Below are 16,835 nucleotides of genomic sequence, written 5' to 3'. Positions count from 1 at the left end.
ATGATGACTCTATAGGAAAAGAAGGAGATTCTGAAGAAGAAGGTGATGAAGCCAATACTGAAGAAGAAGAAGAAGAAGAAGAGCAAGGAGATGGATTTGAAGAAGAAGATTAGGATAGTTAGAAACTACCTAGCTTAGGTCACTATGAAACTTTTTGTCTATAATAAAGTATCAAGACTTATGTCTGTAATCCTGATGCAATGTGGTTTTTGTGTTACATTTCTGTTTTTGTAAGGGTACACACGCAACTTCTATGGATTGATATTTTGAGTTGATCTATAGATGCTACTTTGTATTGACTACATCTTGTTATAAAAATGACTTCTTGATGGTTTTTCATAATCTTGTTACTCTTTTTGACTAATGACAAAGGGGGAGAGAGTGCTTAGTAAAGATAAAATAAATAAAGAATAGATGAACTTAACATATATGGACACAGATGTGAACTTAAACTAAGATATATGATGAACTATGTGAACTTAAACTGACATGGGAACTTAAACTGAGATATATGATGAACTATGTGAACTTAAACTGACATGGATATATGATGAACTTTCCATGGCTTGCTTATTAATGCCTATAGTAAGGGGGAGTATTTCATCGCTTGCTTATTAATGCTTATAGTAAGGGGGAGTACTTCATTTCACTTAAAACCTTTATCTTTACTCCTTGTTTGTCATCATCAAAAAGGGCAAGATTGTTGGCCTAACAAGGTCTTTTCAATTAGTTTTGGTGATAACAAACAAAGGACAATATAATTTGGAAAGGTTGAGTTTTTGTGTTTCAAGAAATATGGATCAAGTATGGATGAAGTAAAGATCAACATCTAGTGTGGATCGTTAAGGAAAATAAACTAACAAATGATCAAGAGGGAAACTAAGGCATTTGCAGATAAAGCCAACTGAAGCAAATATCCAAAGATTTGCATGGCATATAAAGTCTTAGGAAACATATTGTAAGTATTTCAAAGCTAAATATCGTTTGAAATATGTTTTAAAGCTCTTCAAAGAGATCATGAGGACTTAAAGACCTATTTAAGATCATTGAAACAAGTCCTGTAAAAATCAAAATAAGAGAGCAAATCATTTTTAATGAAAAATATTTTCTAAAACAAGTTTCTTGGTTGTTCAGACGACTGAACTTTTAAGTTTAGATGTCTGAAGTGGTAACTTCAGATGGCTGAACTTTATGTTCAGATGTCTTAAGAATAAGTGCAGACGTCTAAAGATTTTCTGAGACAAAACTGAATCAGGCAGTAGCTATTCAGACGTATGAACTTGATACTTCAGACATCTGAACCCAACACCTCAGACACCTGAACCCTCTCTTTAGACATCTGACCCTGTGTCTAGTTGATTTTTTAAACGATTTCAGGAACTTCAGATGACTGAACTCGACTCTTCAGACATTCAAACACTATTCAATGGGCAAATTTTTTAAAAATCTAATTTTTTTAAATTATAGCCGTTTGAGCACCAAATCTAATAGCTTGGGAAACTTTCTAAGGAAACTCTTGTAACAAGGAAACTTGTTTGGAAGCCTATAAATACATGGTTTTTGTAAGTCAAAAACACACCAAGCATTGAAAATTTCTCATAAGCTCTCTTGCTCTCAAAGTCTCACCTTAATCAATCTCTTGTAAGCTGAAAGTGCTATGATTCTGATATTTTTACTCATCAATTCCTGAAGTTAGATTATTGATTTCTCACTTGGAGAAAAAAAATTTGGTGAAATCCTTGTTAAGCTTCAAAAGTATATTTCTTTCTTGATATTTATCTTTTGAAGTACATAGTTTCAATTTGTACTAATCAGCTCTTTGTGTGAGCATCTCTTGTACACCGACTTCTTGATATCTCTCTTGTAGATTTTGTACAATTCCAGGCTGTTGGATCGTTGACCAAACAAGGGTATATTGTTTGGAGAAGGCGGGCTCTAGCCTTGGCCAAAGAGTGATTGTAAACTGGCGTTGTTCCACTTGGTAACGGAACTGCTATAGTGGAACTCTTCGGTATTTTTCCAAGGGCGAGGACGTAGGCTGTGTTGAAGCCGAACCTCGTAAAAAACCTTGTGTCTTTCTCTCTTCTTTACTTCCTATTTTCAATACAAGCAATTGTTGTGTGATTTAAAGTGTAGGTTGCAGGTTCTAAAGTTAGAAATAAAGAAAGACTCTTGAATTTTAGAAAGTACATTTTGATTGACCGTTTGTGGAAACCCAAGAGGGAGTACGTTGGTTATTCTGGGGAAATCTTGATCAAAAGAAGTACATACGAAGAGGTTATCCAAACAAGGTTGTGAACATCTATAGGGAAATTGATAAACGTACTAATATTCTTGCTTGAGTGGTTGAATTGTTTTAGTTTAATTGATTGGCATGTGAATTTAAATTTCAGTATTTTTTAAGTGTGATTATCAGTTATTAATTGTGTCTTTTCTTGGTGTCATAAGCAAAGCTAAAAAATTATTAAAATAAAAAAGAATCCAATTCACCCCCCTCTTGGGAAGCTATTCCTAATTGCAATGACTATATTACGTGATCATACATCGACTATCACTGCTATTTCTACTTTACTGATTATATCTAGAATGCCACCGACATGGTTGATGTAGTGATGTGTAATAATGGTACGTATTCCGTATGATTTTTATAACTTACAGGTTTGGAAAATTGTCTATTTACAGATGACATGCTGGCAAAATTTCGGTAGAAATTTCCCAAAATAAAACCATGTATAAAGATGATTATGATAAAATCAATGATAAAATATTTTTGAAAGGATGAGTGAAAACAAAATATATATCCTATTTCATCCTTACATAATTATTAGATATTTAGGGGAGCAAAGATAGTTGCTTATACTACTTAGCATGCTTAATGAGATTAATCTTGTTTAGTATAAGCAATTCACTTCATCTAAGCTATGATTCAAATTGATAGGGGGAGCATCTAAAATGAAAATTCTATCTTGCTGTGCTCACAATCCTTTTAAATCTTAGACCTATATTGAAATTCAATGTGGCATGTGCTTATTTATTGTATTGTCATTGAATACCTTGACTGAAAATTTTAATAATTGCCACTTAATCTTTGATTTGACCGCATGATCCATGTTTCTTATATATATATATCTTTGGATCCATACAGTCGTGATTCTGGTTATATCGTGAAATTATGTGTAAATGTTATACCAGAATGATGTTGCTTGCATGTGCATTGTTGTAAAGTTTCTTTTTCAGTGAGCACACCTCCAGTACTTCTGGAAAATATCATACGGGGAATATATATATATATATATATATATATATATATATATATATATTTATCTATACTTATATATTTATATACACATGCAAGAAATTGTTGAACGTTAAATATACTCTTTGTTTTTTGCTTGTGTGTGCCAAATTTCTATACCCAATCTTTTAAAATAAAGGGGAATTATATATTCAAAATATTAAATCAAAAAGGGAGAGTGTTTTAAAGGGGGAGAAGTCATTTAGGCAAAAAGAATATTTTTTTTAAAAAGGGGACTACCATTCTCAAGCTAAGATTTTTTAAAAAGCCATCACATATTCTTCCTAGCTTAACCCTTTTGCATATGCCAAAAGGAGGAGAGGTTTTATTGAGCAAAATGCATGAGTGCTTGCATCTTATTGCCAAGACTAAATGTAAATGATTTTGAAATATCTTATGTTTTCTTTTTTGAATATTCTTGAACTAAATCATTGATCATTGATTATCCTTTTAGGATATGCATATTCTTAGAGGAAGCTTTTTTAGGTTGGATCCATTTTGCTCATGCGTGTTTGTCATCATTAAAAGGGAGAGATTGTTGACTTTTTGAGTATGATCTCTGTTTTGATGCTGACGAACTTATGTATGTATTTAGCATATGACTAGGTGCATAATTGAGATCAAACATAAGGGTCAGGGAAAATAGAGGCCAAGACAGATAATACACATACACCTGACATACTCTATAAAGTGAAGAGTAAGGAGACTGAAGACATTTGTTTTTTATTATAATAGCATTTAGTTTTCGGGTCTGTAATAATGGTCTGTAATATTTGCATATCATGCATGATGAGATGTATATGCTCAAGAGGCCTTAGAATGACCTTAGGAATCATCACTCATACAACCTTAAATGCCTTATGCTTATTTACACTGGGTTGATGAAGCACATAGATCAAAACAGAACTTACATGCACATTGTAAGCGGTCTTAGTCGACCAAACCCTAAGCAGTACAAAAGCCTTGGTCGACCAAATTGACCAGAAGTCAACATATTGACTTCGCTCGGTCGACCATTCTGAAATGAACATATCTTCCACATTCGACTGAACTAACACGTGTCTGACCCCAACAGCTTAGTTGACTGAACCATTAGTTCAAAATTGCCTTGGTCGACCGAACCTTAAAGGGTTCGTAATCGCCTTGATATGGTCGACTATATCTCTAGCTAAAAATGGTCACGGTTGACCGAATTTAGTAATATGGTCGACCAAACCTCTTGGGTTGGTAAAATTTTTACCGTAGTAAATCAGGGTTAATTTGCATTAAACATTTTCCAAAATACCTAATATGTCCCTAATGGTCAAAATTTCTCCCAACTCTATATATACCACCTCATTTGTCATAATTAGCATGAGATTAACATTTTGATTAAGCAAAATTCTCTCTAAATTTTTTATACTCTCATTTGCTTACATTTCATTTTTTTTTTAAGCATATTATACACTCTCTCTTTGATTCTTTATTGTAAAAATCTTTTTAGTAGAGATGTGACGACCCGAAATTTATGCTATTATTATTTTTACATAATAATTATCATATTAACTCTGATACTATGGCATACTAACAAGGTCAAGGTCAACCCAGACCCATAAGTACCGGGGATATACCACTCTATACATACAAATCGTTTATGCAGCGAAAACTATAATTTACTCAAGCAAATATATATATATACAATAACAAAGTTCTACTATGTCCATAAATACACATATATTTATCCCCAAAAAGAATCATAATATCCTAGGGTTATAACCCTAAAAATTCGTCCTATACATGACCCCACAACTTACCCTTCAGATAGGGTAGTATAAAATAACCTCCTCTACCTTGGAGCTCGGTCCGCTCTTCTATCCGGGTTTCTTAAAATGTTTGTAATTCTGGGGTGAGACACTTCTCAGTAAGGGATATAAACTAATATCAATGTGTGGCATCATGAGTATCATTGTGTTACAACATATACTGTACATGGTATATTATATCTTCTAAATAAGGAAAATCTGTACATAAATCAACTGCATTTAGTATCTATTAAAAATTATTCTGTAATAATCTAAATAAATCATATTTTATATAACATACCGAGTCATATTAAATTCTCGTATACATCAAAATCATCTACTATATCTATATAATACTGAAATCACACCCTAGATGGATAGCTAACTAATGTCATGTATTACCCCCACATGACTGGGTTGTGCAGCCCATAGGCGGGACCTAGCAATGGATAGCCCACCACGCTAAGTCAAACTTGTAAGTCTGTAAGTACGATCGGCTCGCCTAACTTGGTCCAGATTGCCAGGGGGCACGTGCTCCTACACTGATGCACAATCGACTATCCTACTCCCACACTCTATCTGAGATGTGTGGTAGCACTGCTTGAATTGATAGCTACAGTACCGTGCTCTGAATCTAAACTAAGCCATCTGTGTTCTTCTATCATATAATACATTTTTCATAATATAATTCTGTTCTTAAATAACATTTTCATATTTTTGAAATAAAATCTAGCTTTTGCATATTTTTGAATAAAAGCTGTCATTTCATAATTTCTGAATAAATTGTCATATTTCAACTGATTAGGGCATCTGTGTCAGTTGGATATCATAATCTACTAAAAATATAATTACTGTACTGTTTATAGTTTATCTGAAAACTGTCATTAAATCATGTTTGTTCTGAAAAATCATAATATTATGATATATCATCGTTTGCATAAAATCTATACTCATGCCACACATAAGTGAGTACTATACTATAACATATTATCTGGCCTGAAAACACATTTTACTAAAAAATATATATATTTTTATGACAAAATAATAATAGATCTGTTTTCTTTGCTCAACATCAGTATTCCCAAGAACTATACTAAACCATACATAATTTTAGAATTAAATACTGTATATTTAATAAGTAAATTTCCTTGAAAATACTGACTTAATTTATCCCCTTACTTGTTTCTTGGGAAACCTGCTAAAATCCTAAACCACACGTACGGTGTCCCAAAACTCCAAACCTTGAAATCAGATTAACTCCAGTTCAAACAAATCAAATCCTAGTATAAAACCATCTAACACATTTCCTGGGCCCAGAAATACTTAATAACCATGAAAACCTTAAATTAACCCATTTACCTTGATTTTGGAATGGTGCCCAAGAACTTCAAACGAACAATCTGCTTCGGCTAAGTTGTAGAGAATTTCCCCAGGGTCAATGTGGTATCTCTTGATCATCGAAACAGGAAAAAATGGAGCCAAATCTAAAGAGAGAAGGTAGGAAGGCTGAAATTTAGAGAGAGAAATAGGGAAGAATTGATTTTCTCGCTGAAAATTCAATCTGAGTGTATTTATAGATGGCTGGCCATGTGGCTTCCTCGACGAGACACATGTACTCGTCGACGAACCACAGAAGGGTGTTTGTCAACGAAGATAATGAATTTGTCGACAAACCCTTAATGGCCTAAATTTCCTGCTCTCGATATCTTCTCATCGACGAACACGTGTACTTAGGTCCCAAATTATCACATGAAAAGTTCCCTATAACGTAGAAATAAGAATTATGTGAGAAGGGGTGACTTTAAATGGAAATTTGGATTTGAATGCACAAGTTTAGTGTGTTCGGTCGACCAAACATGAACACACGTAGACCTTCGGTTGACCGAACCTCCCTAGGGTCAAAAGTTTGACTATTTGGTCAACCGTCCTTGAAATGAACATTAACGCTCTAGTTGACCAAACTTGCACGTTGGGAAATCCTAACGCCCTGGTCAACCGAACATGAAGTTGAAAAATGGTCTGGTCAATCGAACATCCAAATTCGGTCAACCGAACTTAGCCTGGTCGACCGAACCTCGGAGGTTCAAAAATCACCTCATGTCTGGTCGACCAACACCAAAGTTCAAAAACACCCTAGTTGACCGAACTGAGTAATCTGGTTGACCGAACCTTAAAAATGGTCGATCGAACCTCTCGGGTTACTCAAATTTTACTGAGGATAAACTGGGTTATTTTTAATTAAACTCAATTAATTTTTTTCCAAAATACCCAATGTGTCCCCAAAAACTATAATTCTTCCCAACCCTATAAATACCTCCTCATTTGAAAAATTAAGATATGATTAAGGTTTTAGATTAGCCAAAATTCTCTAAAAAATTTATTGGGAAAAATCGTTCCTACTTCCATATTTTTCATACATGTTGCCAAAATCTCTTTTACATACTTATCTAGCTATCTAATTTGAGAGAGACTAGTGTTTCACATTCATCTTACAAGCTTAAACTCTCCCTCATTTATATTTGATTGTGTATTGATTTTTGGAGAGTAGCTTAAGGTTTTTCCCATAATCTTTTGCTCATAAATATTGTATTGGGAAAAACTCTTACTAGATTTAAGATATTGCATCCTCATTGCAAGATTCATAAGCTTGCTTTGTGCTTTGATAAAAATATTTTTAGCAAGCTTAAATCCTATTATCTATTGTGCTTTACATTTGAAAAATATTATTGTGATGTTTGTTTAGGGTTATAGAGACCTTTGTATTATTCACATTACAAGCACATTATCTTGAAGTCAAAAGTCTTACTCTCACATACACACATTGACATACATACTATTGAGAATCAACACATTGGTTAACAAAATCTCACTTAGGATTAATATCTTATCATATGTGAGTGCATAAATTGATTGAGCATAGAGGTACATATTTGCTTAGTGTAAGAAACATATTTGTTTGTACACAAATTTAATTATCTATTGTATTCTAGGCGTGGGCCTGAAGAGGGAGACTTGCCCTGTGAAATGTCCTAGATTGGCTTTGACCCAGTTAGGAAAGCTAGGTGCACCATCCTGTTAAGGTATTGTAAACGGTGCCGCTCCACCCATGAAGTGAGCAACTAATGGAATCCTCTTGTGAGCTTGAGGTGGGGACGTAGACAGTATTGGCCGAACCCCCATAACATATTGTGTGTCTATTGCTAATTTCCAGCACTTTATATTTCTACAGATGTATGATATATTCGATAAGTTGTGAATGTTGCGCATGATTTAATTTCCACATATTACTTTTATCTATGCAATTGGTATATGCTTAGAAAGATCATAGGTTGTGAAATACTGCTTATATCTAGTTAAATCTAGGAAGAAGTTTAAAATTCCAATTCACCCCTCTCTTGGGAATACACCAATTCCAACAATTGGTATCAAAGTCTCGTAGCATTGACTTAAACGTTTTTGCTAAAGATTGGGATGGTTCACATTGGTGTATCCTTATTCAGCGAGGGACAACCACCTACTTGCCCTCCATTATTTTGTGGTGCTGATTATACCGCCTGGAAAATAAGAATGGGCATTTTTATAAAATCAAATGATTGGAGGGTCTAGAAGATGATTGATAATGAAATTCATATGCCTTTGGATGAAAATGATATTAGGTTAATGCATGTGAGTTCATATGCCATGGATTTATTATACTGTGCTTTATAGACTAATATTTTTCATGAGATTATGGCATGTAAAAGTGAAAAGGATATATAGGAAGAGTTGGACAAGAAATATGGAGAGGCAAAAGAGAAGGAGACCATCACTCTGAAGGAATTAAGCTCAAATGGTCCAGAGTAGGTAAATCATGCATTAATAACACCAATCAATGAAGAGGTATATGATCCACCTCCTATTTTAGTTTATGATGCAGTTGATGATTCTTGTGTTGGCTGTTGCAAAATATTATGTGTAGAATCATCTATAAAACTTTGTGATAATATTATAAATGATTCATGTGATGTTTATTCTGAAAAATCTTGTGATGAATCATGTGTTGAAGTTTATGATGAAAGCATGCCCTTGAACAAAGAAATAGAATACACTTATTTAAAATGCATAAACTTCTAGTTAGGATGTCTAAGCAGAAAATTGTCTTCAAAAGTGAAAGTAAATGGTTGGAAGTACAATTAGAAAATCTCAAAGATTAGCATGCTACCTTAGAAAAGAAAAAGATTAAGAAGATATTGAAATTCATCTAGTTAGAGGAAGTAATAAATGATTATTCTAGAGTTACTCTCAAAGTTAAATATGAAAAGAATAATCATGTTAAACCCTTTGAAATTAAAAGAAATAAATTTTTCAGAAAGGGTTCATCTTATAAGACCCACTGTCACATGAATGCCTCATTGAGTAAAAGTAGAATAAATAAGCATAATCTTTCACGTATATACAAAATATGCTTATTCTGTAAAGGGAAATGACACATCCGATATAAATATAAATCTAGAAGTGTGAGAGGCATAAATAAGGAAATGATGTGGGTAATCATGAAAGCAAACCTCGTAGGACTTGACGAAGAGTGGAATCAAATATGAATTAAATATTCGTTTTAAATTCTTCCTTAGTTCATAGGTTTAAGGGGTAGTGATGACCAAAAGGCTAGGAAGTGGTTTGTGATTAAAATGTCAAATCTTAGTATGTGTATTCATTGTACACTATCATTATATACTAAGATCATTAGAAAATCTAGCCAATATGAAACCTCAAATAAAATATCCAATCTAAATTTAACACGAATACATATCATAATGATTGAATAAAATATGAAAACATTGGCTATAACATACTTGAATGAAATTCACTTCCAAATGGACAATACATTCTTGCTTGGTAAATAATTCTAAATGTTTAACGCATGCTTAAAGATAAAACATCTTAAGTTAAGCAACTGTTGTCCATTGCATAAAGATGAGCTTTGGGATCCATCCTATTCTATATATCTTTAGCCCTAATATCATTAATCAAAATCTGATCATCACTCTTGATATGAGAACTAATGATAATAAATTCCATACTTGTTTAGTGCTAATAAAAATTAGAAGCATCAACTAAGTGATTCATGCCTTATTGATCAAATCAAATTATTCCCTTTGAGTTTAAAATATAAATCCTCTAGTATTGATTCACCTATCCCCTTCATAGAAAATCTTCAAAACCATGATCATATTTGGTAAGGTTTCACCTATCTACTTGTATCCTTGCTTTAAATTGTGATTATATTTATAGTATACTTTTCATTCTCCAAAAAGCATTGTTCAAGAAAACTCATATACTTATAAATGCACTTTGCTTAAGTGGTTGGACATATTCAATTCAACGCAAATATCTTGAATCATGCCCACTCATTCTAAATGCTCTTTTGAACTTAATGATAATTTAATTTGTTGACCTTATAGGGTCATACCCAGTTTTGATAATGACAAATACTCTTGGTATTTAATGTTTTCCAAGTATGTGTTTAGGTTCATATTGGCGAAATCAGTTGATGGGACATGAAGACTTGAAGAAAGCAAAGACCCTGAAGCTTTTTCTTTATTGTACTTTATATTATTGCCTTATTAGGGTATGTAATAGTAACATAGGGCAAAGGTCTGTAATAATTTGCATTGCATGCATGTAGGAACTTATAAGCTCAAGGCCTTAGAGAGACCTTAGGAAACACCAGTCGACCGTTGCCAGATTTTTCCAATAGGATAGAAAGACCTTAAGTCCCTAAACAAATGCACAAATAGTCCCCAACATCACTTAAAATATGAGGGGAATCAATTGAAGCGAAAATTGGACTTAATTGAAAATCTTGAGAGAGGTCAGGAGGCCAAACCCCTAGCTTTCAAAATGCCTCGAGCGCCCGAACCGTGGACAAGTCAACATGTTGACTTGGATTCGGGTGGCCGAACATATTTGACCGCATCATCCACGAGTGACCGAATCCCTAACCTGATACCTTTTCACGAACTTGGGTGCCCAAACCTTTGCATTCAAAATACCCTCGGGCGGCCAAATTGGCAAGTTCCGGCTATCGAACATATGACTAGGCACACCGAACCTCGGACAAAATGCTACTGACTTTGGTTCAGCCAACCAACCCTGATTTCGGGCACCTGAACCTTTAAAAATTGATTTTTTAGTTGAGTCTATTCGGACACCTGAATCTCAGACCAGGCACTCGAATCTCTCGGGTTAAATTAATTTTTATTGGGGTTAAAATTAAGTTAACTGGGTTAATTTTCTTAATGGGTTTTAAAACAAATTTAATAATACCCTTGCTGTCCCCAATAGTTATAATTTCGCCATTCTTTATATATAGGAGCTCATTTGCAAAAAAAAAAAAAAATAGTGGTGATTAGTAAATAGGATTAGCCAAAAATTCTCTCAAATTTCCTAAACCCTATTTGTTCATTCGAACCACATGCACTCATAATACTTCCATTCCTTTGAGAAATATAGCTTTGTGAGTGTTTTATTGATTATTCCATTTTGCTTAAAACCCTCACTTGCTCTTGTGCTTGTGATTTTCATATTGAGACTTTAACTTGATTTTTCCCCTAATTTTATTTGATAAATCTTTGTGTGGGAAAAATATTATAGCTAAGTAGGTCTTTGCATTATCATTGCAAGACTCATTAGGGCTTATAATTTTTGGTGTGCAACAATATTTTGCATGCTTTGATTTGAATATCTCATTGTGCATTGTTATTGAGAAAATTATTTTTGGAGATATTCTAGATTTCTATTAGTTTGAATCTTTGAAACCCTAAACTAAGATTGAGATTTTATCATTGGTTAGTTTCAAAGATTAGCTTGTATGAACACTTTGCACATATTTGAGATTATACATCTTATTGAGTATTGATTGCATATGGAGAGCACCGAGCTTATAGTTCATACATACTTGAGGTGCATTAATTATATTGTGTGTATTGTAGTATATATTTGCTTGTAAAGAAGCATATTTCTGTGTACAAAATTTTATATCATTTGTTGTATTCTAGGCGTGGGCCTGAAGAGGGAGACTAGGAATAGTCCCAGATTGGCTTAGACCCGATTAGGAAAGTTAGGTGCACCATCTTGGTAAGGTGTAGGTTGAGGTTAGCCCCGCTAATTGACCTGGTTGTAACTGGTGCCACTCCACCCTTTAAGTGAGCTTTAGTGGAATCCTCAGACTTTTGAGCAAGAGGCGGGGACGTAGGCAATTTGGCCGAACCTCGATAACATATCGCGTGTACTGTATACCTTTTCACACTTTACTATTACCACACGTGTATGTTTATTTATTGATTGTATCGACTAACCCTAGGTTGTGTAATACTGTCATTAAACTGATTGACCTAGGCGATAATTTTTAAATACCCAATTCATCCCCCTCTTGGGATTGCACCAAAGCTAACAATTGGTATCAGAGCCTCGTAGCATTGACTTAAATATTTTTGCTAAAGATCAGGATGGCTCAAATTGGTGTATCCCTATTCAGAGAGGGACGATCACCTTTCAGTCCTCCATTATTTTGTTGTGTTGATTACACTGCCTAGAAAATTAGAATGAGCATATTTATAAAATCAATGAACTAGAGGGCCTGGCAGTTGATTGTCAAAGGAATTTGTATGCCTGTAAACAAAAATGATACTACTATGCACGCAAATTCATATGCCATGGACATGTTATATCTTGCATTAGAGTCTAATTTTCGACTTGAGTTTATGACATGTTCTAGTACAAAGGACATTTGGGAGGAGCTCGATAGGAAATATGGAGAGGCAAAAGAAAAGGAGACCATTATTCTAAAGGATTTAAGCTCAAATGGTTAAGAGGAGGTAAATCATGCATTAATAACACCAATCAATGAAGAGGTATATGATCCACCTCCTATTTCAGTTTATGATGCAGTTGATGATTCTTGTGTTGATTGTTGCAAAATACCTTGTGTTGAATCATTGTCGAACTTTGTGATAATACTTCTAATGTTGCATGCAACGATTCTGTCAACATGTATTACGACATATCCTGTAGTGAATCATGTGCATATGATAATGAAAGCATGACATCTTATGAGAAATTGCATAAGGAATTCATTAGTGCTCATAAGTTCATTATTAGGATGCATAAAAAGAAAATATCTTTGAAAAATGAAAATAGAAGGTTGGCTAAGCAATTAGAGAAATTAAAAGATTATCATGCCACCTTAGAGGAGAAAAAGATGAAGAAAATATTGAAAATAATTTTCCAGGAGAGAGAAATGGGAGATGCTAAACCCTCAAAACTTAAAAAGAAAAATATTTTCAAAAAGGGTTCAAAATCATTTAATATATTCCATACAAATTTTCATGCCTCATTTCCCAAAAACAAGATTAGTAAGCATGGCTCTTCACGAAAATTTAAAACTTGCTTTCTTCTAAAAATAAAATGGAACGTTCTATCTACTTGCTCATCCATAAGTGCCAGAGGCTTAGAAAAAGAAATGAAATAGATAATCATGAAAGCAAACCCCATAGGACCTAGAGTGAAATGGATCTAAATTAATGTTACATAAATAGTTTTAATCCGCCTTAGTTCCTAGGTTTAAGGCGTAGTGATGACTATAGGTTCGGGAAGTGGTACATGCTTAAAATTCCAAATCTCCATGCCACCTTAGAGGAGAAAAAGATGAAGAAAATATTGAAAATAATTTTCCAGGAGGGAGAAATGGGAGATAATAAACCCTCAGAACTTAAAAAGAAAAATATTTTCAAAAAGGGTTCAAAATCATTTAATAAATACCATACAAATTTTCATGCCTCATTTCGCAAAAACAAGATTAGTAAGCATGGCTCTTCATGAAAATTTAAAACTTGCTTTTGTCTTAAAATAAAATGGAACGTTCTATCTACTTGCTCATCCATAAGTGCCGAAGGCTTAGAAAAAGAAATGAAATAGATAATTATGAAAGCAAACCCCATAGGACCTAGAGTGAAATGGATCTAAATTAACATTACATAAATAGTTTTAATCCTCCTTAGTTCCTAGGTTTAAGGGGTAGTGATGACTATATGTTCGGGAAGTGGTACATGCTTAAAATTCCAAATCTTAGTACTTGTATTCACTATACACTAATGCTATACTAAGTTCATTTAAGAATCAAGCCAATCTGCAAGTCCAAGTATACAACCAATATGAACTTAGTGCATATATATATATATATATATATATATATATATATATATATATCATGATGATTAGTGAAAATGTGAAAACAATGGTAATTTTCTAAAATGAAATCCACTTCCAAATGGACAAGGCAACTAGGCCTAGTACATAATTCTTATTGCTTAACTCACACGCAAATATGAAAATCCTAAGTTACGCATACATTGTCCATCGCACAAGTTTGTGGTTTAGGGGGTCCATCTCATACTATATATCATTTAATCGTAAACCCCTCCTTATATATAAAAGCCCTAACAAAGATAAGTCATCACTCTAGGTATAGGCACCAATGATAATAAATTCCATATCTATCGAGTGTTAATAAAAAGCCATCCTCCTTGTAATCAAAATTAGAGGCATCCACCAGGGGAGTGTTCCTTTTAAATTTAGATTGTAAATCCTTTAATCTTGGTTTACTTCTTCCATAGGAAATATTTACCATATCACGTTCACATCAGGTAAAGATCCACCCTCTCATTGGTTCATATCCTTGCTCCAAAATTGTGATCATAGTCGAAGGATACATTCCATCTCCAAAGAGCATTGGTAAAAAATATTCATATTCTCCTATATGCTCTTTGCGAAAACAGTTAGACCATTTTCTTTAGAATGATTATCTTATATAATGTTCTGCTATTACCTCTCCTAATTACTCTTTTGAACTTAATATAAATTCAACTGTTAAAAGTATTTATTCTTTACTTTGTCTCATAAGCTCTCAAATCATTAAATCATATCCTTTAGAGCTTCATATCCTTAGAGATGAGTTAAATGGCTGAGTTGGTTGCACTAAGTCTCAATCTAGATGGATGTATAAAATTCAAGTAGACCTATGCACATGCAGTTTAAGTTCAAAGCCATTCAAATTTATATTTCTCACACGTATTGAGATTCATAAGAAAATAGGCAAAGTAGGCTTTTGTTTAAGAAAAATACTGATTGTGACTTTTTGGTCCATTAAAGCCTATGCATTCAAAGCCAAGCTAAAATCATCGAAAATCTTATAACCTTGGCTAAAGAAAGTAGATAATTAAGAAAAGGCATAAAATGAATAAGTGCATAACTCAGGGGGAGCTTTTATCCTTCATATCTATATAAATTAAAATGATCTCATATTCTTATATCACTTATGTCTTTATGCCTATATGTGTATAGCATTGCAGCACTATCCATGATTCAATGAATGGTTATAATCTCTTTAATGGATAGTTTATGTTTTTTTTCCTAGTACGAACTACTATTGAGCTATATTGTATATCTTGAGTTTATTATACTACTGGATAGCATGCTTGTGTCGAAAGCCTCCAGCATGGCAGATGCAGTTGACGTATAATTGCATGCTAGTAGTGGATATAGGTTCTCGTGTGCCTTGAACTAAATTATAAACTGTTTGATTGAACCTATCAGATATAGGTTTTATGGGAAAATGTCTGATTTATAGATGACATGCTGCCGAAATTTCAACAGGAATTTTCCCAACATAAAACCTTGTCCAAAGATGATTATAATAAAATTAATGTTAAAATATTTTTGAAAGGATGAGTGAAAACTCAAATAGATAATTAAACCTCATCCTAGTATAATCATCAATCATTTAGAAAGGCTCACATCCATCCCCATAGAAAGCACATAAATGATCCATATGCATCACTTTCGTTTACTGAATTATTGAGGCTCTTATGAAATCCCTAAACATTATATCCTGTGCTTGAAGTTTTATGGTTTGATATAGAATGTTCTTGGGCCATGAACATTATTGTATACCTTAATATATATCGTCTGATGCATCTATGGTCTATAGGGACAACTATACTAATCAAGTGACAAATGTAATTGACAAATACTCAGTATAGTTGATTTTAAAGATTTGGATTCATGGCTTATACTACTACGCATAATGAAATAATTTTCTATCTAGTATAAGCAGCTTATTGTATCTAAGCATGAATTCCAAACGATAGGGGGAGCATCTAAAATTAAATATTCATCTTGTTATGCTCTCAAATACTTTCAACTTAGATCCGTTTTGAATCACGTGTGACATGTGTTTGAATGAAATGCTTTATTGAAAATCTTAAGTTGAAATATGTTAATTTTCCATAATCATTTGATTTGCCATATGATCTTGCATGTAATTGTTAAATTTTTAGGATCATGATGGTTGTGATTTTTTGGTTATATTGTAGTATGTGCTTCATTAACAAACCAGAAAATTTATGCTTGCTTGTTTTGAATTAAAGTTTCTTTTTCAGCAAGCATATGCCCCCAGTATTTATTGAAAATTTTAACTGGATATATATACATATATTTATCCATATATATATATACGTTTATGAAAGCAAGAAATGAATTTATATAGAATATATTTTATGTTTTTCTTGTGTGCTTAAATGCCTTCTAACTTGTGCTTTCTCTGTATTAAAATTTTATGTCATGAAATCTCTTAAGGGTGTTGCATTACATAACTGGTTCATTGATAATACATAAAATGCATATGAACTAGTTAGATCGTTTTTATGCTCAAACCTACTATT

Source organism: Malania oleifera, chromosome 3, assembly GCF_029873635.1.
Source record: "Malania oleifera isolate guangnan ecotype guangnan chromosome 3, ASM2987363v1, whole genome shotgun sequence".
Taxonomy (NCBI): domain Eukaryota; kingdom Viridiplantae; phylum Streptophyta; class Magnoliopsida; order Santalales; family Ximeniaceae; genus Malania; species Malania oleifera.
The sequence above is the reverse complement of the archived record's forward strand: the minus strand, read 5'-3'. Positions refer to the sequence as shown.